This window comes from Heterocephalus glaber, unplaced genomic scaffold (assembly GCF_053883595.1).
Source record: "Heterocephalus glaber isolate CG9 unplaced genomic scaffold, H.glaber_assembly_v1.0 deba00001532, whole genome shotgun sequence".
Taxonomy (NCBI): domain Eukaryota; kingdom Metazoa; phylum Chordata; class Mammalia; order Rodentia; family Bathyergidae; genus Heterocephalus; species Heterocephalus glaber.
Window position 1 is genome coordinate 31,904,097 of NW_028258330.1, and position 25,743 is coordinate 31,929,839.

Sequence of the window (25,743 nt, forward strand, 5' to 3'; positions counted from 1 at the left end):
CTAACCTTTCACTCTGTTGAATGTGTCCTTTGATTCACAGAAGTTTAAAATTTTGATGCAGTTTGCCTATTTTTTTCTTTTTTTGACTATGCCTTTGTACCATATTTAAGAAATCATTGCTTAATCCAATGTCATGCATATATTCTCCTGTGACTTCTAAACATTTTATAACTTTAGCTCTTTTGTTTAGGTCTTTCATTCATATTGAGTTCATGCTTGTATATGCTGTATGATAAGAGCTCAATTTATTCTTTTGCATGTGGATATCCAGCTTTTCCGGCATCATTTGTTGAAATAACTGTCCTTTTCCCATTGAAAAGATTTGCCACATTTATCAAAAATCATTTAACCATATGTGTGAGGGTTCATTTTAGCCCTTTATTCTAGTCTAGTGGTCTATATGTCTTCATGAATAATTTTTAATACAGAATACATGTTGAAGCAATATTTTGGATATACTAGGTCAAATACATTTTTAAAAAAATATATACATTTATTGGTTCATTTTAGGTATAAAATACATTTACATTTATCATTGGGTGTTTGTACCAGAACATGATGCATCTTAGTTTTTATTTTTTCTCCCATTACCTGTGCACCCTTCACCCCCTCCACCCTTCCCTATCTACACAGAGTTTGATTCCATTTTTTTTTCTCATAATTTTTTTCTTTCCCTTCTTCCCTTTTCCCTGTCCCTTCCACCATCCCCAAACCCTTGGACCTTTTCTTATTTCAAATTACCAATTATTCATTTTAATCATCAAATACATTCTTAAAATAAATATCACCTACTTCTTTTTACTTTCTCAATGTGGTCCCTAGAACATTTAAAATCACACCTGCAGCTTCCATTTTACTTCTGTTGGACAGCACTGCCCTAGTTGCTCCAAACTAGAGCCACTACGCATTGTGGATGGCAACCATAGACCACAGATAAAATGATGGCCTGCAAGCGTCCTTCCTCTTGTTTCACCAGCACTGCATTTAAAGGGCAGGAGACCAGTGTGCTTGTGCTTAAGAACCAAGGCTTCTGAGTTGGTCAAGGCCAGGTTTTAAGACTTGCCCTGTCTAATACAGCAGCCAGTAGCCATAAGTATTCATGTACCTACTGAGTATTTGAAATGTGGCTAGTGCAAATTGAGATGTGCTATAAGTGTAAAATACAGACCAGATTTCAAATACTTAGTATAAAAGAATAAAATATCTCAATAATATTGAAATGTTTTTTGTTTTTGTTTTGGTGCTGGGAATTGAACTCAAGGCCTTGCGCTTGCCAGGCAAGTGCAGAGCCACTGAGCTACATCCCTGGTCCTTGTTAATATTTTTGAAAGATTGAGTTAAATAAATATACATTATTAACATAAACTGACCTATTTTTAGACTTTATTTTTAGTACAATTTTAGTTTCACAGCATAACTGAGGAGAAGGTACAGAAATTTCCCATATATTCCCTGCCCCCACACATGCATAACATATCCATAATCAACATGCCCCAACAGAGTGATACTGTTGTTACAAATGATGAACTATACTGACAAATCATTATTACCCAGAGTCTACTCTTAGTGTTGTACACTCTATGGGTTTGGACAAATTGACATATATCCACTATCATAGTAACAGAGAGAATGATTTCACTCCCCTAAAAGTATTCTATGTTCTGCCAACTTAACCCACTCTACCCCTTCCTTTTTACTCTTTCCATAGTTTTGCCTTTCCCAGAATATCATGAGAATCATATAGTACATAGGCTTTTTGAACTGGTTTCTTTAAGTTATTAATATTCATTTAGGCTCCCTCCCTATTGTGACAGTGCCTTTTGTAACTTTTTATTTTAACATTTTTAAATGTGGCTCCTAAAACATCTTTTACCTTCTGACATCTGTTTGCCTCTCAGACCCTCAAGTCCATGGCCAGCCACACTTAATTCACTGCACCCTTAATATTTCAGCCTCCTGGCCTTCACCTACACTACAGTCTTTTTTAACTAAAGACTAATTCATGTTCAGCTCCAGTTCAAATATGACATATTCAGTGAAGGTTTTCTAAACTTCCATTGCACTTATGCCATTTTTTATTGCACATCCCACTGTATAATTTTTTTGAGTATGTGTCTATCGTTCCCTCCAGATTATGAACTCTGTAAAGTCCTATGTTTTATCTTTGGATCCTCAATCCCTAGCACAGAGTCTAACACTTAGTAGGTATTCATAGATGTTGAGTCAGTCAATAATAAAAGGAAGTTGGCCGGGGATTTAGCTCAGTGGTTCTGCCGCCTGCTTCACAAGCATAAAGTCCCGAGTTCAATCCCCAGTACCAAATCTCTCCCCACCCAAAAAAATAATAATAAAAGAAAGTTTTGGATTATCTTCCAATATGAGAAAACACATCTACTGACAAGTAGATAGAAAAGGATCTTAAATGCAACAGACTGGGCTATTGCAGTCCATCAACCAACAGCTATAATTATTCACAAGCTAAAATTTTTATTTTAGACAGTCAACTCCTTAATCAAAAATATAAAGAGTGCCACAATGAAGAAACTGTAAAGCAGCCCCTAATGTTCAGTGGACTGGAACTAGCTTGGAAATGTGGGGACTAGCTATGCAAATCAGATGGTTAAAACAACCACATTTCATATCCATTAAATGTTGATGGCCAGGCCTCACCAGAATAGAGGCACTGAAACTGAGCTTTTGATGTATTTCCAAAGAAAGCCACCAAAATGATTAAAGGGTCAGAAAATGAGATTTATGCGGAATGGCCAGAAGAACAGAGACAATTTTGCCGAGACAAGAGAAAAGGCTGAAGTGTGGCTTAATAACCTTTTCAATCATTATTATTACACAAATGACAGTGACCATATGGTCTCCATTTCCACCAAAGAAAGAATACTGAAAATGTACTTAAACTGCAGCATAAAAATGTTGCCTAGTTTTAACAAAGAACATAACAGTTAATAGTACACAGCAGAACAGACCCAGGAAATATGGAGCATAGCCAGTTCTCCTTTATTTTGCTGGAAAGAAGAAAAAGGGTAGGGTGTGTTCAGACTTTCAACAATCCTTTGTTGAAGGCAAACTCTCTACTGGCTAGTCCTCAAATGAAGCACAAACATGCAACCAGAAGAATTAAAAAGAAGTAAGTGTATGAAATTGAAACATAGCACCCTCTCATGTACATACTTGTCTTTTAATCAAAGAAGATTCTTGATATATACCAGTGTTTGTCAAAATACAAGGTCCAAACCCCGACAAAAATTGCAAGACACATACAAGTTGATCTTAACTGTTCATTTAATCATTACATCCATCTTTACCAAGCACCTACTATACACTTCCTCCTTTGCTACCAGGAAACAACCTTAACTTCCATAGTTAGTAACATGGACACCTCCCAATAATCTTTTGAACACTGAATTCAGACTTTTAAAAATAAATTTGATTTTATCCCATTCCCCCCAGCAAATCCCCTCTGAATTCAGACTTTGACATAAGTTGGCACATGAACATTCCATGCTTAGTGATGATGATGCTGTCTGCAGATAATGTGAATTTTGCATGGGATTCAACAGTGTACACTGCTATTAGGGAACCACTGAATGGTGGTGCTTCCTTTGATATCCCCCCTGCTTCGTCATTGCATATACAGTCCTTCTTTACTCATTTGTTGCCTGAATGCCAACAGGCCACTTTTTATGTCTTCTTTGGTTATATATCTAAAACTGTTTCCAGATCCTTCTGTTTTGTTTTGAGGGTTTTTTGGTACTGGGGATCAAACTCGGGACCTTGCGCTTGCATTTTCGAGGCAGGTGCTGGAACCACTGAGCTAAATCCCCAGCCCAATATCCTTCTGATTTTAAGTACAAAAGATATTCTACCAGCTGAAAATGCCTGAGAATCAATCAAGAGTATTTTTAGTCTTCTCTATATCTTTAGCCATCTTGGTATCAGACAGAAATTTCATTCATGTGACACTTATACTTCCTTCATATGACTCACCATGCTGAATAACTGGTATATCCTGGATGAATAAAACACACTGTAACTAAGATTCATGGTACAGTGGCAAAGACGGATAGATGCAGGTGTAAATGGAAGTTCAAGTCTCTAAACACTAATGGAAAAGGAAAGGCAATGGAAACACCAGAGATGAACTAGTTGGGTGTCCTTCAGGACATAAGGTAGAATTTACAAACTGTGAGGGCAGGTCTTACACTAAGAATAGGTCTTAAAGGATAAGATGCTGTCATCCAGGCAGAGGAGACAGGAGTATATGTAAATCATTCTATCAAATCATATGTAAAACATTCTAGGTGAAAAGGCCCCAAAGCCCCCAAAATCATGGCCATTAGGCATGTTACCTTTGTGAAAATGGAGGTCTCTTTCAAGAGACATGAGACATGCACCCAAAGAATCTCCTTCATGAAACACAAAGACATACCTAAGTAGTTATGAACAACCAAACAAAACAAAACAACCAAATACAGACTACACACTGGCCCTATGGAGGTGAGACAGGCAGGAGTAGAAAGCAGTTAGAAAGCCAGAGTCCGGCTTGGTAGCTCTTCAAGAATTCTTGGCACCCTTCACAGAGCCTCTTAACTAGCAACAACCATGGCTTGGTTCCAAGCCCATCTCCTCTGCCACACTGGTTGACAGTGCATTGTACTTATGGGTCACACTTCCTCTCAAGTCTGGCCCAGGCAAGAGTTGTACCATTTTATCGCTACACCTCTACCACTCTGCACATGTGAAGCTCAAGCAATCTTTGATGACTAGGTAATTAACTAATATGTGTGATTAGGATTTAAAAGAGCAGAATCTTGAATGTACAATCCCAAACACCATCTTCTATTTAGTTCATTGGGCTCTGTTTTTCCTTGAAAGCTATCTATCCTCAGTTGGTTCATGCTTTCATATCCCTCAATTTTATACTCATAAATCAACCCCCATCCTCCACAAAAGGAAAAGGGACGAATTTTACCATCCTCAGCTAAAACTGAACCTATGTCAAACTGAAAAATAACCAAGCCAAAGAGGTAATAAGGAACTGGCTTCTCAATCACTCAGAGGAATGTGAGATTACTGTCTTGAGAGGAAAAAAGAGAAACTCAACCCGATTACAGTATAAAAATAGGTCACTGCTTGAATACAGCCCTTTAGATAACTGGCAGAAAGCTCCTTTTGCTTCTGACTCTAATGTAATGAAGAAAGTAGCTGCACAATCTTAGAATAAGGGTTCTATGGCCAGCTGGCCACCTTGGCCTGCCCTTCCATCTGGCATTCTAGAAGCAGCACACAGGGCCAGGACACTTTGGGGGAGTTCAGTGGGTCTTTGTTACTTCTGACATAAAATACCACAGTTGATAAGGATTTTCTGTTTTGTTTTGAACAAACTAAGAGACAATTCAAGGTTCTCCTAAAAATCTCTCATTTGCATTCAACTGTAGTAGCAGAGAAATGAATAGTTTAGCTCAAATATCTACACAGGACGGGAAAGTTCTACGTTGCAAGAGACAGTTACGATTCTGGAGTACTTACTATTTGTAGCAAATTTAGTGATTCTTTGTGTGCATGTGTACTATACACAGTTCAAAAATTTGGATTATGGCAAAAACTGCTGTGTATTGCTCAAAAAGGCTGAGAATTACTGATTGAGATTAGTGGTAGAAGTGTAAAGATAAAGAAAAGGGCATGTGAGTATTATGTTAGCAAACATGTATATCAAAATGGCAGTGGTCAACGTGGTCAACACGGTACCAGAGTTCTCTTCTGATAGAATAATTCTCAGAAGAAGCTCCCAAAATGATCTCGTGATGCAATCCCCTATAAAAATAGCCCGGGCTTATAAAGTATCTGGTGTATGTATCTCTTCTCTCCAATTAACTATAAGCTCTGAGGTAAGGGTAAGGTAGTGTAATTAGAACTTAGACTTCCACTATTTCTAACAGAGTTTGAGTAATAAAAGAAAAAAGGAAAGGGAAGAAACTCCTATCTAAGCAATGTCTCCTTATGCCAAAAATTTCTACCAAGACGATTTAATAGATACATATTTAAGAAAAACCACTGAACTTGTAAGGTTTTGTTTTTTGGTGTTTTTTTTTTTTTTTTGGTACCGGGGATCAAACTTGGGTCCCTGCACTTGTGAGGCAGGCGGAGGAACCACTGAGCTAAATCCCCGGCCCACGGTTTTGTTATATATTTTCCACAGTGAACAAATTTTCTGGAAGAAATTTCCATGTTTTTAACATCTGTTCATTGTGGAAAATATATGATAAAACCTACTCGTTCAGTAGTTTTATCTAAGTTTGTATTGCATTAATCAAAAGAGCAAGATAAATTTGAAAAATATTAATGCATCTTTATGTAGAAGATTAATTTGCAGAAATATGTTCACATAAGCAATTTATGCCTTTCCAAAATACAGTCCCTTCAATACCTAGCCCCCCTTCTCCATGATAGAGTCTCAGGCCACAGGTTAGAATAACTAATGTACATAAAATAGAAGGAACTATATCTACCAAGTGCCATTTGGATTCTATGGTACAAGAAACTCAATCCAAAATGGCTTCCATAACAAAAGGGGTTTATTGCACATGTAAATGGAAAATTCAGAGGTTGGGTGGCTTCAGTTTAGCTTGAGTTTGATTCAAGGGCTATATGATGAAAACAAGGGTCTGTTTTCTTTTTCTCTATTTTTCTTTTTTCTTTATTGGGACAGGGTCTTGCTAAATAGTCCAGGCTGGCCTGAAACTTGCTATGTAGCCCAACCTGGCCTCAGACTCTCAATCTTCCTGCCTCAAGCTCCTGGGTTCTGGGATGAGCCACCATACCAAGCTTTTTTTCTCTCTACTGTACAGTGGACCCTTGACTTACGAACTCAATTCATTCCCAAGAGCTGGTTGTAACTCAAGTTGGTCAACTGAAGGCTCAGGATCCTCTACACAGCTTTCAAAGTCTCTGTCCTGTATACAGGCAGATCTCAGTGTTCTTAGAGAGACACTGGCCCAGGATTTCTCAACCCTACACAGGAAAGGATGTTGTAATGTTCCTTCCAGAACTCTTTAAGGGTTAAATCTATATCTGAGACCATCTGGAAGCACAAGCGACCAGCATTCCAGTTGTAACTCAAGACCCATAACTCAAGTTAAAACTAAAATTCCAGTCATAACCCAAGTTGTTCATATGTCAGGCTGGTCAAAACTTGAGGGTCCACTGTACTTTACTAAACACATTCCAAGGGCAGCTTCCCCTAGTCAGGGTAAGGTAATTTATAGCAGTCCTAGGATTCATGTCCCCATGACATAGATAGAAAGATAGGCTGACAGAAACATAGGTGGAAAGAGGGGTGGCTCTGGGAAGGCCTGTCAGAAGACTGAGGAACCCTTCTTCCAAAGTTCTCACCAAATATTCTGATAGTCTAAACTAGGTTACTCACGTAGGCCTGAACTAACCCATGGTACTGAGTGCCACTGGATTGATCACTGTGGCAACATGTGTGGGGTTACTTGATTGAGTTAAATACTAAAGACCCATCCTTGGAGGTAGGGGATGGAACCAATGTCTTCCCTATCAGAAGACAAAACAAACAGTCTGTTTGTTCCAGAAGGGAGTAGGAAGGTAGAAAAGATGTTGAGGGGGGTGTCCTCCACCCTTCACCTGGCATTAAATTTGACCCTGAGTCTCAATATCAAGGGCAATGAATTTTGGGCTGATGCTATTCTTATCATTTAACAAAAACGAACATGTATGCTTACATAGAGACATTTTCTTGGCGAGGAACTCAAGAAAAATGTCTTGGAACTGTGTATATGGGAAACCAGGTAAAGGTCAGGCTTACAGTCTTAGTTTGGAAAGGTATACTGAAACACAATAGGCCATTTTTACACTGATCTTCCAGAAAGCAGAGGATGTAACAGTAAGTCATAATCAAGTGAAGTTGTTTTGCAAAAAGGCTGAGATGATATATTCAGATGCTTTCCCTTCAAATGATCTAACTTACTGCAAAGAGTGGGGGTTGGCTCACCTTAGACTCCTTATGTGTGTATCAAATTTCTAAAACTGAGCTCAAACATTTCACAAACATTTCCTCTAGAGTATTTCAAAATTTTGTCATTTTCAGATTATCCTGTGTGTCTGTGGGTACATTTGTATCTGTAATTTATTTCAAATAAAATATTGAGTGCTACTAGATACTTAGCTTTGTGCTAAGCAATATGGTGAAAATGAGAATAATTCAAAGCTAGTGCATCTTTCATCAAGCAGTATAACCACCATCAGCCGAATAAAATCAGTATATATCAAGAAAAATGCCAACTGCTTTACATTTATTTGCTTACTTAATTTGCTCCTCACAATAACACCATGAGCTAAGTACCAATCTGATTTTCCACAGTGAGGAACCAAAGTTTAAATGGTTAAGTACGACATAATTTGACTCAGCTGACCCAAGCAACAGGCAACAGCTAGGACTCAAATCCAAGTATTCCTGATGCCACGCCTATTTTTGTAATCTACAGCACTGCTGGATGGCAAGAAAACAAGCACATCCTGTAAGAGTGAACAGTACAAGACAGGATATTTGAGTAAAGAGCAAAATCATAAAATGTAGAGCTAAGTCCCTTGGGATTCCTAGGAGTGAGAGATAAATAGGGTAAATAGGGTAAGGAGGCATTAGCTGTGCAAACCCTGTCAACATTGAGGCCTAACTGATCAGACACAATCTGTTTCCAACTGGCCTCTGACCCACAACTTCCTCACGTACTATGTCTTTATCCTTTAGCCCCTGATAGAGTTGAAAACTAACAACATTTCTATACATCTTAGTACCTTTCCAAGTTCTCTTTAAGGATGGAACCAGTTCTTTCCCTGATGTGCCCAGACTCCCTCTATGTCCTAAAGATAAGGCCATTCCCAGAGAAAATAAGTTTGAAATTCTCTGAACAAATACTAGATGGTATTTGAGTATTTATATAATTGTTATAACCCTAGCCCTAAGAGTATATGAAAATGGTCTTTGACCACAGGATTACTTGTCCTTAGACTCCAGTACTATGGAAAAAGGTAAATGATTTATAATGTCAGAACAAAATATAACACTACTTCTTCTGTGCTGGTTTCCAGGCATCAGAAATTTGTGGGAGTGAATGGACATGGTATCCCTCTCATCCCTCAGCCGTCTCTTTACAAAGCAGCTGACTTCAGGCTACCTCAGGACAGGTTTCCCAACATTCAGGGTATGTTTCTAGGGTTCCAAAGTTCAAAATAGGGAGAAATATCTCCTCTACAGAAGAGTGAAGTCTTAAATGTATGGATTTTCCCCCTGCTTCCATGGGTTTAGAATAAAGTATCAATATTTTCTATCATTTCTACAGTTAATAGGATGTGCTATAGGCCCTATGCCAGTAAGGGTTTCTCATAAGGTGCAACAGTGAATTAAGACTGCTACCTTCCAGGCAATGAGAAACAAATCTATTTTCTCCCTGAGCTATCTACTACAAAGGTAACATATAGAAACTTGGCTTCATTTTCCAGATTCAAAACACATTTGAAAGTGGCCTAAGGTGACCTGTGAAAATGGTTCGCGACACTTTTGAACCAAAAACCCTCACAAAATCTCACAGAGAGCCTGAAATCTGTCTGTTCACTTTAAGAACACCCATGGAACTGCACAGGCCATCAAGGTTATACATATCCAAAAGGCTACCATGTGCTCGCTTCGGCAGCACATATACAAAAGGTTACCAAATACCTGAAGGATGTCACTTTAATGAAGCAATGTGTACCATTCTAGCCTTAGAACAGTGGAGCTGACAGGTGTGCTAGGCCAAAGAGAGGGGCCAGACATAGGGTTGGTGGCCCAAAAAGAGTGCTGAATTTTTGTTGGACATGTTTAAAAATGCAGAGAGTAATGCTAAACTTCAGGATTTTAGATGTACATTTCTGGTTATCAAACATATCCAAATGAACAAAGTACCAAGTACCCAAGATGTGTCCCTGTACTCATGGTTAGACTCATGGTTAGATTAATCCAGGCTTGAGCTTCCCCTACCACACTGAGATGATCCTTACTGAAAAGGAACAAATTGTTCCTAAACCAGAAGAAGAAGTTGCACAGAGGAAAAAGATTTCCCAGAAGAAAATGAAATAAAAACTTACAGCCCAGGAATAAATTAAGCACATAATAAATACAAATAAAAGTTAAAAAACCACATCTGAATGTACTGTGTTCTATGCTAAAATCTCATAGACTCACACAACCTCAGGAAATGGAGACTACTGATCTCACCGATGTGGAACATAAAGCTCAAGAAACTTAGATCTATTTGCCACAGAGCTGGAAAATTATAGTTGCATACCAGACTGACAATCCAGACACCAAGTCCTCTGCTCGCTCCACTATATGCTACTGACTCTTCTAGTGCCAAAGGTTAGGCCCTCAGATATTATTATATAATAATAATATATGGTATTTGGAAGATCATCCTCAGTAAGTCCTTACTTGGCTGCCTAAAGAGAAAGAACAAGTCATGTTGAAGAGGGCAATCAGAAGCCAAATGGTGGTAACTGTTGCAATGAATGACAGACACAGCAAGTTATAAATCCTAGAGGGAGGATCAACTGGCAAGAGTAAGGGAAGAAGGGAGACTTGAGAGAGGGGAGCCATTCACTAAGGAGGAGCTTCTTAAGTCAGCAAAAGTTCTTCAGCACAGATAATGGAGGAGGCAGGCAAACACAAAAAAGGGTTCAATGACAAACTCTTAGATCAATCTCTCAGTCTTAATATCACTGACATTTTAGGACAGAGAGCTCTACATTCTGGGAGGCTGTTCTGTGCACTAAGATATTTAGCAACATCTTTAACCTTTACCTGCTAGTGCTAGTAGCATACACCCACCCACACCCAATGCTTCCAGGTTGTGACAACCAAAAAAAGTCCTGAGACTGTCAAATGTCCCCTGGGAGGCATAATTGTCCATGGCTGAGAACTACTGCCTTAGGTAAAGATGTATCAGAAATGGGGACAACTAAACGGGGATGGGGAGTGTGAAGTAAGGAGAGGAGGCAATGAACCTAGAGGAAAGTTATGAACAGGTGTGTTCTCCAAGTGACTGCTCATCATTTTCTTTAGGTGTGGACTCTGAGGACATTAACACAAAAGGAGCCCAAAGAGAACACATGATGGGGCCCTTTGAATAATCAATGTCTATAGAAGGAGAAAGTGGATACTAGAAGTAGGCAACCTGGAAAGGACAAACCCTTTCTCTCTTTTCTCCTTTCAGAAAATTGAAGTGAGGGCTGGGGATTTAGCTCAGTGGTGCCACCGCTTGCCTTGCAAGCACAAGGTCCCGAGTTCGAGCCCCGGTACAAAAAAAAAATTGAAGTGAGAGACGAAGACGTGTAATGCTACAGGGTAATCAAGAGCCCAGAATTCTCAAACCTGTTTGGGAGATCTGAGAGGACTTAAATGAGAAGAAATGCTGTCCTAAGATGTGTCTATGACTGCAATGCCACCCTTATCTTCTCAGGCACCTTCCATTCCCCTCACTCTCATCTTTGGACTGCTATTGCCCAGGAAAAGTGGCAAGGAAATTGGGATAGTTATTCCTGGGAGGCAGGAAGGAAAGAGGAGAAGGGGATGAAAGAGAATTTTGAGGACCAAGAGAGATCTACTGACAGGGTTTACAAATGAGACTATATTTCCCAATAAAAAGAAAGCAAGAAAGACCAGGGTTGGATGGGGACAGGAAAGGAGAAGAGCAGAGAACACAGTATTTTCAAAATGCCAATTCTGGTCAAGGCACACTGCATGAGTTACGATATTCAGTGTTCACACTATCATGTAATACCTGGGTATGGAGTAGGCATTATAATCTTTCTACAAAGGAAGAAAGTGAGATGCAAGGAGGCAAATTCATAGACTGAATGAGCTCCCAGGAGACCAGAATGCCAGGTTTGGTTGGCAGCTCTTTCCACACTGTGCTTCCTCACAGCTCTCACATCTACCATCTCTTGCCTCAATATGAGCTTTGGCTCTGCTTACAGTTCATCTGCTCCAGAAGGCTAGACTTCCAGGGGCCGAGTTTTGGATTCTGTGTCTCTGTCGTGGCTACCAAGGAAGTAAGAGAATGCTGAGGTGAACAAAGAACCCACAGAGACCCAGCTGAGTGAATTTATAGCAGAACTAATGAGCATACCCAGTTATGTAACTGCTTCTCTCAACTGCTCAGCAGCCACTAGAAAAGCAGAGCTATCTTTCCATTCCTGGACTCTATATAATCCCAATTCTGCCCAGAGGACCATGCTACAGCTCCACTACTCTGTCACAGTAGGGTTTTTTCTTTCTCCTAAAAACTCAACAATTTTTACCAGTGTTGCTATAAAATACTTTAGATTTAAGATTAAAATGTGGGAGCTCGGCGCCCGAGCCGCGCTCCCGGGCCGCATGTCCGAGGCTGGCGGGGCCGCGCCGGGCGGCGGCGGGGCGGGGGCCAGGCCCAGGGCGCTGCCCTCCGCGCCCCCGCAGGGACCCCGCAGGGACCCCCTGTGCTGCTGCCTCCGCCGCCGGGGGCTCTGGCGGCTGCCGTCCGGCGACCGCAGTGGCGGCGGCGTGCGCGGCCGAGGGCCCGGGAGGCGGCAGCTCGGCCCGGATCGCCGTGAAGAAGGCGCAGCTGCGCTCCGCGCCGTGGGCCAAGAAACTGGAGAAACTCGAGGTGTACTCCGCCTGCAAGGCTGAGGAGTCCTGTAAATGTAATGGCTGGAAAAACCCCAACCCTTCTCCCACGCCCCCCAGAGCCAATCTGCAGCAGATCATTGTCAGCCTGACTGAGTCCTGTCGGAGTTGTAGCCACGCCCTCGCTGCTCATGTTTCCCACCTGGAGAATGTGTCAGAGAAAGAGATGAACAGACTCCTGGGAATAGTGTTGGATGTGGAATATCTCTTTACCTGTGTCCACAAGGAAGAAGATGCAGATACCAAACAAGTTTATTTCTATCTATTTAAGCTCTTGAGAAAATCTATTTTACAAAGAGGAAAACCTGTGGTTGAAGGCTCTTTGGAGAAGCCTCCATTTGAAAAGCCTAGTATTGAACAGGGTGTGAATAACTTTGTACAGTACAAATTTAGTCACCTGCCATCAAAAGAAAGGCAAACAATAGTTGAGTTGGCAAAAATGTTCCTAAACCGAATCAACTATTGGCATCTGGAGGCACCATCTCAACGAAGACTGCGATCTCCCAATGATGATATTTCTGGATACAAAGAAAACTACACAAGGTGGCTGTGTTACTGCAATGTGCCCCAGTTCTGTGACAGTCTACCTCGGTATGAAACCACCCAGGTGTTTGGGAGAACGTTGCTTCGCTCGGTCTTCACCGTAATGAGGCGACAACTCCTGGAACAAGCAAGATAGGAAAAAGACAAACTGCCTCTTGAGAAATGAACTCTAATCCTCACCCATTTCCCAAAGTTTCTGTCCATGTTAGAAGAAGTTTATAGTCAAAACTCTCCTATCTGGGATCAGGATTTTCTCTCAGTCTCTTCCAGAACCAGCCAGCTAGGAATCCAAACAGTTATCAGTCCGCCTCCTGTGGCTGGGACAGTTTCATACAATTCAAATTCATCTTCCCTTGAGCAGCCGAATGGAGGCAGCACCAGTCCTGCCTGCAAAGCCTCTTGTGGGTTTGAGGCAAACCCAGGAGAAAAGAGGAAAATGAATGATTCTCATGTTCTGGAGGAGGTCAAGAGACCCCGAGTTATGGGGGATATTCCTATGGAATTGATCAGTGAGGTCATGTCAACTATCACAGACCCTGCCTCGATGCTTGGACCAAAGACAAATTTTCTGTCAGCACATTCAGCCAGGGATGAGGCGACGAGGTTGGAGGAGCGCAGGGGCATGACTGAGTTTCATGTGGCTGGCAATTCCCTGAACCAGAAACCAAACAAGAAGATCCTGATGGGGCTGGTCGGCCTTCAGAACGTGTTCTCCCATCAGCTGCCCCGAATGCCCAAAGAGTACATCACACGGCTTATCTTTGACCCGAAACACAAAACCCTTGCTTTAATTAAAGATAGCCATGTCATCGGTGGTATCTGTTTCCGAATGTTCCCATCCCAAGGATTCACAGAGATTGTTTTCTGTGCTGTCACCTCAAGTGAGCAAGTCAAGGGCTATGGAACTCACCTGATGAATCATTTGAAAGAATATCATATAAAACACGACATCCTGAACTTCCTCACATATGCAGATGAATATGCAATTGGATACTTCAAGAAACAGGGTTTCTCCAAAGAAATTAAAATACCTAAAACCAAATATGTTGGCTACATCAAGGATTATGAAGGAGCCACTTTAATGGGATGTGAGCTAAACCCACGGATTCCATACACAGAATTTTCTGTCATCATTAAAAAGCAGAAGGAGATAATTAAAAAGCTGATAGAAAGAAAACAGGCCCAGATTCGAAAAGTCTATCCTGGACTTTCATGTTTTAAAGATGGAGTTTGACAAATTCCTATAGAAAGCATTCCTTAGAGAGACAGGCTGGAAACCGAGTGGAAAAGACAAAAGTAAAGAGCCCAAAGACCCTGACCAGCTTTACAGCACACTGAAGAGCATCCTCCAGCAGGTGAAGAGCCATCAAAGCGCTTGGCCCTTCATGGAACCTGTGAAGAGAACAGAAGCTCCGGGATATTATGACGTTATAAGGTTCCCCATGGATCTGAAAACGATGAGTGAACGCCTCAAGAATAGGTATTACGTGTCTAAGAAGTTATTCATGGCTGATTTACAGTGAGTCTTTACCAATTGCAGAGAGTACAACCCCCCAGAGAGTGAACGCTACAAATGTGCCAATATCCTGGAGAAATTCTTCTTCAGTAAAATTAAGGAAGCTGGATTGACAAATGATTTCTCTTCCCTTGGGTTTTTAGAAACTAATCAAACAGTGTGCCTAAAGCAAGGTGGTTTAGTTTTGTTTTTTTTTTAAAGAATTGGACATAATATTTTGAAGAGACTTTTAATAATTTGGACTTTTGAAAAACAAAAAACCTCCTTTTAGCTTTTCAGATATATGTATTTAAATTGAAATCATAGAACATTTTTATTTTATGGAATAGATTTTAATCTGTTTACTGTTATGTGAATTTTCTATGGCATGTCCATTAGCCAACTGTCCCATAATAGAGGATCAGGGGTTTCCTCAAAGCCTGTAAGTGAGGAAATTGCACATAGTACTAAGATTTGGGGGAATCCAGACAGTTTTCAGACCATGAATGTTGCCATTTTTTCCAATGGAATGTGAGTTTATTTTTATTTTATTCTGAAGGACTTTAAGGAAGGGATTCATGATAAAAAGCCCATAGAAAGTGAAATATGTGATGTTTGAAGTCTCTTTGTAGACTTATATATATATATATTTTTAAAACACTCATCTAGATGAAGTGCTTTGAGCAGTTCTGAAAAATGCAGTTCCACAAAAGTGACTGCTTTGATTCCTAAGGAAGAGATTCTAAATAATACAAACTTTTTATAAATCTGGGGTTTTGATAATTTGTCTACCTACAACAAACTTGTGAGCATATAACCACTATTTCTACACAAATATGTGATATTTGACTTTACTTATGCAGGCCATAAGTTCCAAAGGGTAATTTCCCAGGCCATCAAAGCATAAACTTGAAAACACTTGAAAATGAACCAACAAGCTTTAATAGGAAAAGATGTACAGTCTATATATGTATCAATCTGGTGAATCCTTATTCTAATAAATGAGGATTTTTTTCTGTGATTATACACAACCCCATCAGTAATGTATAAGTAAACCTTTTTTCCTTTTGCATCTCCAGAATATGTTTATTGCCTGAGGTGAATTAAATTCCCACCAAGGTTTGCTGTCGATATTTTAACACCTGCATTGCTATGTAGGTCCAGGGTTACATCCCACTAAAATCTATCATACAAACCTTATCAGCTAACCTGTTGTGAGATTCCAACTTAGTGCTCGGGATGATTTCCTGATTACACTATATTAGAAAAGTGGGACATCAGTCACTGCAACTCTGGGAAAACTAATACACAACCATCCTGAAGATCTCGACACTAATTTTTATGATGCAAATTTATAAACTGATTTTTGTAAAGGTTGAAGTTTTAAAAATGTATTTAACTTATGTTTTGTATCAGCATAAATTAAAATGGGGGTCATTAGTAGTCATTACAAACAGCTGCCACAGGTAATCTGCCTGAAGGAAGACACCTGCACATGGCTAGTATGTTGGACTATGTGCTGCCCAAGCCAGCACTGACTATTAACTTGGAAGTGTTGCTTCTTACAGAAGAGATGTTCAGAATGCTCACACTGAAAAATGCCTCTTTTTAAGTATAAGAAACCACCTTGAGTGGTGTCTAGATTTCTAATGAAGAATGATGATACAGTTTGGATTAATCTTGGACTGGTTTTACACAGAGCTTTGTAGCGGATTTGCTGAAGCATCTGTCCAGCTTGGTATCCTGTGAAAGTTTGTTATTTTCTGGGTAGACATTCTTATAGAGTATTGTCTTTAAAATCAGATCATCTCTTCTATATTGAAAGCATTTTTATGTTTTCTAATTTAAAAATTAATATTTTCTTATAGATATTGTGCAATAAAGATGAAGTAGGATGTGTGGTTTTTGCAAATGCTTTAACAGCTGATAAAATTTTACATTTGTAAAATTAATATATTGTACTGGTACAAAATAGTTTAAAATTATATTTTAAAAATCTCCCCCCCAAAAAAAGATTAAGATGTGGTATTCTCCATACATTTTCTGTACGTTTCTACCTCAAAAGCATTCATAATTTGTGGTTTCACTTTGAGAAACAAGCGCAAAAAGGATCAAAATGAGATGCTGATGCTAAAGAGACATCTTGCAACATTCCATAACTACAGCCTTCAGTGCTAGAACTTCACGGCTTGAATCCCCAACAGGACAGTATTCCCCTTTGGTAACTCAGTAGGGGATGATCCATTAACCACCATAGAGTAAACCAGGGTTTTTGGTTTTTTGGGTTTCTTTTTGGCTCTTTCATACCTATCTCATGGGATCTAACTCTAAAATCTATTACTTCATGATTGAAGAATGATTGCTGCATAGAAAAAAAATCACTTATTTGTCCTGCAGCCTGCTGGAAGAAAATTTTTGCCAAATAAATCCTTCATCAGATATAGTTAACTTTAAAAATATGTTTTCTGAGACTTTTTAAAGCATACATTCGCTAAAAAAAAATACCACATCAATTAATGTTAGTCCTATAAGGTTCTCTAGTTTCTAAAAGCCATACTTGGTTGTTCTAACATGAATTATTACACATATACCCTTGCATACTTAAAATTCCATTTCTTTAAATATATGCATTCATTTATACTTTTTGCTAATTTGGTTGGGCCTTCCCCTAAACCAATTCTTTCACAATGGTGAGATTTTAAGAAATGAAATCATGTATCTGATGTTTTGTTAGGATAACAGGTTAAGAAGAAAGACAGGCTTTCAGAATATCGATGTATTAGCATTAACACTAATATATAACATCTATTAGCATAAATACTAATCATAGTACAAGTATTTATAGACATGAGCTCTTACATAATGAGTATGTATACATTTCAAGTCTTGCTTAACACTGAGTGGCTCAGTTATAGCACATGCTATTCAAAGGTGTCATGTCACAGTGTTTTGTTTTTTTGGTTTTTGTTTTGGTACTGGGGATCGAACTCGGGACCTTGAGCTTTCAAGGCAGGCGGCAGCACCACTGAGCCAGATTCTTGGTCCATGTGTTTGGAGTCAGATAAACCTAGTCCATCTCTGACTCAGCTACTTCCCAGTGAAATCAAACAGGTCTGAGTGAAGTACTGAACATTCCAAATCTCAGTTCTCTCTGCTACAGTGGGAATAATTTGAATGCAAATAAGACAGTGTGTGTGAAAGCGCCTTTGGCAGGCATGTTCAGAGTTCAGTAGAAATCTTGGACTTCTTTCCTCCTACTCTTCTACCTACACTCTCCAGTCACCAATGTAGCCACTGAGCACTGACTCTCTGCTCTTGCTTGTGGACTGTTGCAGTTACGTCAGTGATCTACATTGCCTACACACTGCTCTCCCAATATGGTCCTCAGTGTCACAAGCCTATTTGCTTTTCCAGGACACACATAGTTGTCTTCAGAGACTCCCGGTAGGAGCATATTTCAATTCACAGTTCCTTGCAAATCCACAGTTTTCCCTCCCTAATTCTGCCCAGGTTATTTTCCTACTTCAAGAATTCCATATCTCCTATGGCATACAGGAGACATTTCAAGCTGTTTCATGTGATATTTGAGATGCATGATGTCTGACCTCTTTCTCTCTACATTTTCATTCCATTCTCTTCTCTTACTTTATACCCAAGTATAATTTTACTACTAGTACCTGAAACTCCATGCTGTGTTGTTACCTGTCAACTTTACCTCTGCTCCTCTGTGCCCATAATATTTGTCTCCATCATTTGGCAAACTTCTAGAGAGTCTCCAAACTTCACTCAAATGGCTCCACTTCTGTGTTCCAGTCTGTGAAGTACTGACTGTGTCTTTTACGTTTTTCTATTACTGCACCTGCCCCACTATCATGTAATGATTTTACATGTTTTCTTATAATTCAATGGCTACCACATATTTCTTTGGGGAACGGACCAACAGTCAGCCTTGAACACAGCAGTCACCTGGAAAGTATTTGTATTGCTTAAGAGAAGCTACTTTCATTTCAGTGGACAGATCGGTTGAAATATAGGGAATATGAGATTCAGCACAATCCGTGAGGACTGTGGAAGCAGGTGGAAGGAGAATTCCGCTATATTTCTGTTTAATATGTTAAGCGTTGGTGACTGCCAGAGCTCAGGAAAAGAAGCCTTTTACATAGTTACAATTCACTTTAATGAGTCCATTACATTTACCTAAAGCCAGTGGAGCTCCAAAATATATTTCTCTCCCCAAAGCCTCATGTTTTAAAAATAAGTTCCTTGTTCTGTGGAATAAATGTGGGCAATTGCTTTTGCAGTTTTTGGCGATGCCAGTTTATGGCTATGTTTTTCTGTTCACTGAACTGGCTCATTTCTTCAGAAGAACAAACTGTTCTGCACTGAAGCAGGAATTGGCTGGGTTCTAACAAAAAGATCCACCCCCCTACAGTGTTTTTGCAAAAGACCCAAGTCAATTTATAGCCAAGTAACAAAAGGTCAGAAAGGTTACTCAAGCAATGGGCGTAATTCCTGTGTGTCACAGCCAATAAAGGAAATGGGTGGGAATAAATAGTATGCAATTTTAACCTGAAATTATTTGTGCAAAACTATTACTGTAAACTATACAAAATGACCCATGGCTTCCAATATAAAAGATTTCTGACTTTTTTTTTAAACAAGGCACATTTACTCTGGAAGAACTAAAATGACCTCAAATTCCTTATTCACAAGTGGAAAATGTCAGAAATTTTCTTTACACTAGTTTATAAAAAAAAAAAAGACCACTGCTTTGTAGTCCTGAAATATAAAAGCTTACATAAAAATCAAATATCTTACAATTAACTCACAAATACAGTTTATATGGCTGAATTTAAATTATTTGCTAAAAGGGAGACAATATTGACCTAAAAGGTTAAGAAAAGATCCTACAGAGTTGACGGTGGATCTGTTTTAACAATGCTAGAAGTATGACAAACTAATGCATTATTCAACAAGCATAAGAACAACAAGAAAAGCCTGCCTTTAAAGAAAACATGAAGAACTGACATCACCAGCCAAGCAAGAAGAAGACAGATGAGTAACAGCCTGTACTGGGCTGCTAACCAGGCCCAGGCCCACGAGTCCGTGGAGTAAGAAATCCTTTCAGATTTCAAGGCTGTTGGAAGGACTCCTCCTTCAACACTACATTCCCCAATACTTCATGATGTCTAAAGTACTCACCATTCAAAATAATCTTATTATCAAAAAAATGAATGGTTAAATAAAACACTATTAGGGTCCAGACAAGATAGTTTAAGCTCATTTCTTTCCCCTCCCTTTTTGTAAGTACAATTACAAATCCTGGAAACAACATGAGGCAAACAAAGGAGAAATCTGAAAAATGGTAAAGGAAGATGAATTAGGAACTCCAGGCCTTGAAGAATAATATAACAGCAGGACATTTTATAATCCCTTCTACCACTCACAGAAAATGGGAAGCTCTAATTTTCCTAACCCCCAACCTAGCAACAAAAGGCCTAGGATTGAATGGGAGCTCTACTGAAAATATCAGGCCAGCTGCAAATACCAATTAGCAGGATACCTTAGCACTCCATTGATAATAAAGCACTCTGGCAAAATACTCTCCCTCTCCTTACAGGGTCCCCAGGAAGTAATCTTAATCCTAGCAGGACAGGGACTCCTTTCCCCTAGGAGCAGCTAGGAGAACTTCTTACCCCTCTCAGCACCAACAAGGACCTGTAAGGGGCATAGCAGCACAGGATAAACTAAGCAAAGCATTAGAGTACTATAAAAGCTCTGAAAAGTAAACTTCATTCATAAAAGTAGATCCTAACCCACATGCTAAACATAAATATGATGACTCCCTACTAAAATACTGTAGAAGATTTAAATAAGACCCAGGAGATACCAAAACTGAACAAGGTCCTAACAAAAATAAAAAGAATAAACCAGTATCCTTGATGAACATAGATGCAAAAACCCTGATCAAAATATTTCTAAACAAAATTCAATAACACATTAAAAACATCATATACTATGATCAATTTGTTTTCATTCTTAGGATGCAAGGATGATTCAACAAACACAAATCAATAAACATGATACTGTATACCACACACATAGAATGAAGGATAAAAATCACATGATTACCACAATTGAAACAGAAAAGGGTTTTGACAAAAATTCAACATCTGTTCAAGATAAAAGCCCTAAAGAAACTAGGTACTGAAGGATCATTCCTCAATACAGTAGAGGCCATATACGACCAACCCACAGCCAACATCATTCTGAATGGGGAAACACAGAATACTGCCTCTAAAATCACAAATAAGTCAAGAATGTCCATTCTCACCATTCCTATTCAATATAGTACTTGAAATTTAGGCTAGAACAAATAGGCAAGAAAAGAAATTAAAGGGATTCAAATAGGAATAGAAGAAGCAAAAATATCCTCGTATGCAGATGATAAGATCCTATACTTAGAAGACCTTAAAGAGTCCACCAAATGACTTTGAGAGCTGAGAAATGAATTCAGCAATGTAGCAGGAAATAAAATCATTATTAAAAGATCAACAAAAAACTACCTGAGAAAGAAAATTAAAAAACAGTTCTACTCACAGTAGCTTGAAAAAATACCTAGGAATCAATCTAACCAGAGGTGAAAGATTTCTACAATGAAAATTTCAGAACATTGACGAAAAACTGAAGAACACTCTAGAAGATGGAAAGACCTCTCATATTCATGACTTGGCAGAATATAAAAATGGCCATCCTAGGAAAAGCAATCTATAGATTCAATGTAATCCCTATCAAAATAACAGTGACATTTTTCACAGAACTAGAAATAAAAAGCCTAAAATTCATATGGAAACACAAAAGACCCAGAATAGCCAAAGCAATCCTCAGCAAAAAAAGAAAGGCTAGAGGCATCACAATACCTGATTTTTTTTTTTTTTTTTTTTTTTTTTTTGGTGCCGAGGATTGAACTGGACCTTGCACTTGCAAGGCAGGCGGTGGAACCACTGAGCTAAATCCCCAGCCCCCACCTGATTTCAAGTTATACAAAAGCCATAGTAACAAAAATAGCATGGTATTGGCACAAAAATAGACACAGGCCAAAGGAAAGAATAGAGAACACAGAAACAAACCCATGAACTATCGCCATCTAATTCTGCACAAAATAGCCAAAAAAAAAAAAAACATTGAAGAAAAAACAGGCTCTTTAACAAATGGTGCCAGCAAAACTGGATATCCATGTGTAGAGGATTGAAACTAGCTCCTTATCTCTCACCCTGTATAAAATCAATTCAAAATGGATCAAAGACCAAGGTCCAAGACCTGAAAACATAGGGGAAGCTGAGTATGGTGATGCATACCTGTAATCCCAGCACCCTAGGAGGTTGAGGCAGGAGGATCTCAAGTTTGAGCCCATTCTGGGCAATTTAATGACTCCAAATTTAAAAAATTTAAAAGGAGGGCTAGGAATACAGATCAGTGTGAAGGCCCTGGGTTCAATGCCCAGTACCACATAAAGGGGTGGGGGAGGGAGAGAGGGAGAGAGGGAGAGAGGAACAGAGGGAGAGAGGGAGAGAGGGAGAGAGGGAGAGAGGGAGAGAGGGAGAGAGGGAGGGAGGGAGAGAGGGAGAGAGGGAGGGAGGGAGAGAGGGAGAGAGGGAGGGAGGGAGAGAGGGAGGGAGGGAGGAAGGAAGGAAGGAAGGAAAGAAGGAAGGAAGGAAGGAAAGAAGGAAGGAAACAAACTAGGAAAAACACAAGAAGCCACAGTCACAAACAAAATACTTCCTGAATAGGACTCTAAGTGCACGGGATATAATAATAAGAATCAACAAATAGTACTACTTTACATTAAAATGTTTCTGCCCAGCAAGGGAAACAACTAACACAATGAATAAACAACCTACAGAATGGGAGAAAATCTTTGCCAGCTACTCTTCTGACAGAGAATTAATATCTAGAATATATAAAGAATTAAAACACCAAAAATGAAATAACCTAATCTATAAATGAGTAAATGAACTAGACAGTTCTCAGTTGTGGTAGCATTAATGGCCAATACATATCTGAAAAAGTTTTAAATATCTTTAGCCATTAGGGAAATGCAAATCAAAATTACATTGAGATTCCATCTCACCCCAGTCAGAACGGCTATCTTTAGGAATACAAAAAGCAATAAATGCTGGTGAGGATGCAGGTAAAAGGAATCCTCCTACATTGGTAATGGGAATGTAAATCAATATAGCCTTTTTGGAAATCAGTATGGATATTCCTTAAACAATTAAGAATAGAACCACCATATGATATAGCTATACCACTCCTTAGTATATACCTATACCCCTCCTTAGTATATACCTGAAGGAACTAAAGTTACCACACTACAAGGATAGCTGCATACTCATGTTTACTACAGCACAATTCACAACAGCCAAGATACGGAACCAGCCTAGGTGTGCAACAACAGATAAATGAATTTTAAAATATGGTAAATATACATAACAGAATATTATTCAGGTGTAAAAAAAGAACAAAATTTTGTCATCTGCAGGAAAATGGATGGAATCTGGAGATCATCATGTTGAGCAAAATAAGCCAGACTTAGACAAATATCACATGTTCTTCCTACTCTGTAGAATCTAAAAAACATGGCATGGAAGTAGAATGGAGATTATTAGACAAGAGGAAAGGAATAAGGGGGAGGAAAGGAATAAGGGGTAGGAAAGAGAGTGGGTAAGGGAAGTTAATAGGGGGTGGATATGATCAAATTATAAACACTGAAGGACAACATTTTGTAAAATTAATAAGCAATAGTAATAAAAGAGAAATAAATGGATAGAACCCAGAGTTGCCTACCATAATAGTTAAAATAGAATTGAAAATCACTTGCCATACCAAGAACCAGAAAAAGCACAACTTGAATGAGAAAAGACAGTCAACTGATGCCTACACCAAAAGGAATCTGAGGTTGGAATTAGCTTACAAGGATTTTTAAATGCTTCAACAAGCAGTGTTAAGTTCTCTAGAAACAGAGGAAAAAATTTAAAATCTAATCAAAGGAGTAAAAGTTACAAAAGAGAATCAAATATAAATTATAGAACTGAAGAATACAGTAACAAATTTAAACAAAACTTGCTAGATGGGCTCAATAATAGGGTAGAAAGGTCAGAGTTGGTGAACTTGAGAATGAATCAATAAAAACTTACCCAATACAAACAAAAGAGAAAAAAATGGGCTGAAAACAAATGAAAAGAACCTCAGGCATTTATGAGGCAATGAAAAAAAGATCTAATATCCATATTATCAAAGTCCCAGAAGAGGTGGAGAAAAAAAGAAGGGTTGAGAAAGTATTCAAAAACATAGTGGCTGAAGTTTTCTCCAATTTGGTGAAATATATAAACCTACAGATTCAAGAAACTGAACAAACTCCAAATAGGATAAATGCAAAGAAATCCACACCAAGATACATAATTTCTGTAAAGAAAGAAAAACTATTGAAAGTAGCTGGGCAAGGTGATGTTCTCATCACCCATCCTCAGGAGGCAGGAAGATGGACAGGAGTTTGAGGCCACCCTGCTACATAATGAGCAGGATGCACTACATAGTGAGCTCAAGGTCAGCCTGAATTACATAGTGAGACACTATCTCAAGAAAGAAGGGTATTGGGGCCTGGGATTTAGCTCAGTGGTTCCGGCACCTGCCTTGCAAGTGCAAGGTCCCGAGTTCGATCCCCGGTACCAAAAAAAAAAAAAAGAAAGAAAGAAGGGTATGAAATTAATACGAGAAAAGGAAAAAAATGGAACCAAAGTCTTTGTAAATAGGGAGGGGGGAGGGATTGAAGGGAGGGCAGGGGAATGGGGAAAAAATAAGAACAAAGATATATTATGTAAAGGTACAAATTTCCAATGATGAATGTCATTATATTGTATACCTAAAAGGTACCAATAAAATTAAAAACAAACAAATAAACAAACACTTTTGAAAGCAAAGACATTCAGTATGGCATCTATATAAGAACACCAATTCAAATGGCAACAGATTTCTCATCTGACACAATGGAGGCAAAGGAAGTAACATAACATTTTCAGTGCTGAAAGAAGAATTATGAATCATGAATTCATATCTGGTTGAATTCAATACTAGAAGGGAAAAGACATTTTCAGGAGTCAAAAAGAAAACAAAACAAAAATGCTAAAAGAATGTCTCATTAGAAAATCTACCCATAAAAATGATTTTAAAAAGTTCTTCAAACAAAATACAAATAATGAAGAAATCCTAGAGGATCAGAAAGGACTAAAAGACAAAAGAAAAAGCAGAAATATGGGTACATATAATAGATTATCTTCATGGGTTATACAAATCATATTTGTTGTCTGAAACAAAAATTGTAGCATAATCTGATGGTCAAGGCAAATTTTAAAAGGGAAGGTAAGAGAACTTAGAAGTAATGTTTCCATATTTTACTCAGTGTTAAAATGTTGATAAAAGTATACTGTAATAAATCACATGTGTAAAACTGTAACATCTACAGCAACCACTTAAGAGGTGATACAACTAGATACTCAAAAACACTACAAAAAGTCAAAATAAACCCTAAAAATTGTTTCAGAAATCCAGAGAAAGGCAAGCAAAAAGAAACAAGAATAGGGAACAGGAAACAAAACAAATTATAAAGTACAAATTATAGGTCTAACATAACAATAATTACCTTAAATGCAAATAGTTTAAATATGCCAATTAAAAGGCAGAGACTGGCAAGGTGGGCAGAAATACAACCCAACTGTATGCTGTTCACAAGAAACTTCACATTTAATTAATTAACTTAGTGGTACTGGGAATTGAACCCAGGGCCTTGAACATGCTGAGAAGGCATTTTACCACTGAGCTTCATCCCTAGCCCAGAAACTAACTTTAAATTCAATAAAATGGGGTAGAGTACAGTCCATATACTAGGCTATCAATGTCTATTTAAAATGTG

The 25,743-nt window shown here is 38.8% G+C and overlaps 1 protein-coding gene and 1 pseudogene across 18 annotated transcripts in view; one reads left to right on the plus strand and one right to left on the minus strand.

Moving 5' to 3' along the window:
- Window positions 1-25,743, minus strand: part of Zhx3 (zinc fingers and homeoboxes 3) — a 158,418-nt gene that overhangs the window by 56,704 nt on the left and 75,971 nt on the right. The gene's annotated exons all lie outside the window — the stretch shown is intronic.
- LOC147824739 (histone acetyltransferase KAT2B pseudogene) lies at window positions 12,434-18,639 on the plus strand (annotated as a pseudogene). Its single transcript, XR_015442040.1, has one exon. The product of XR_015442040.1 is annotated as a histone acetyltransferase KAT2B pseudogene (transcript).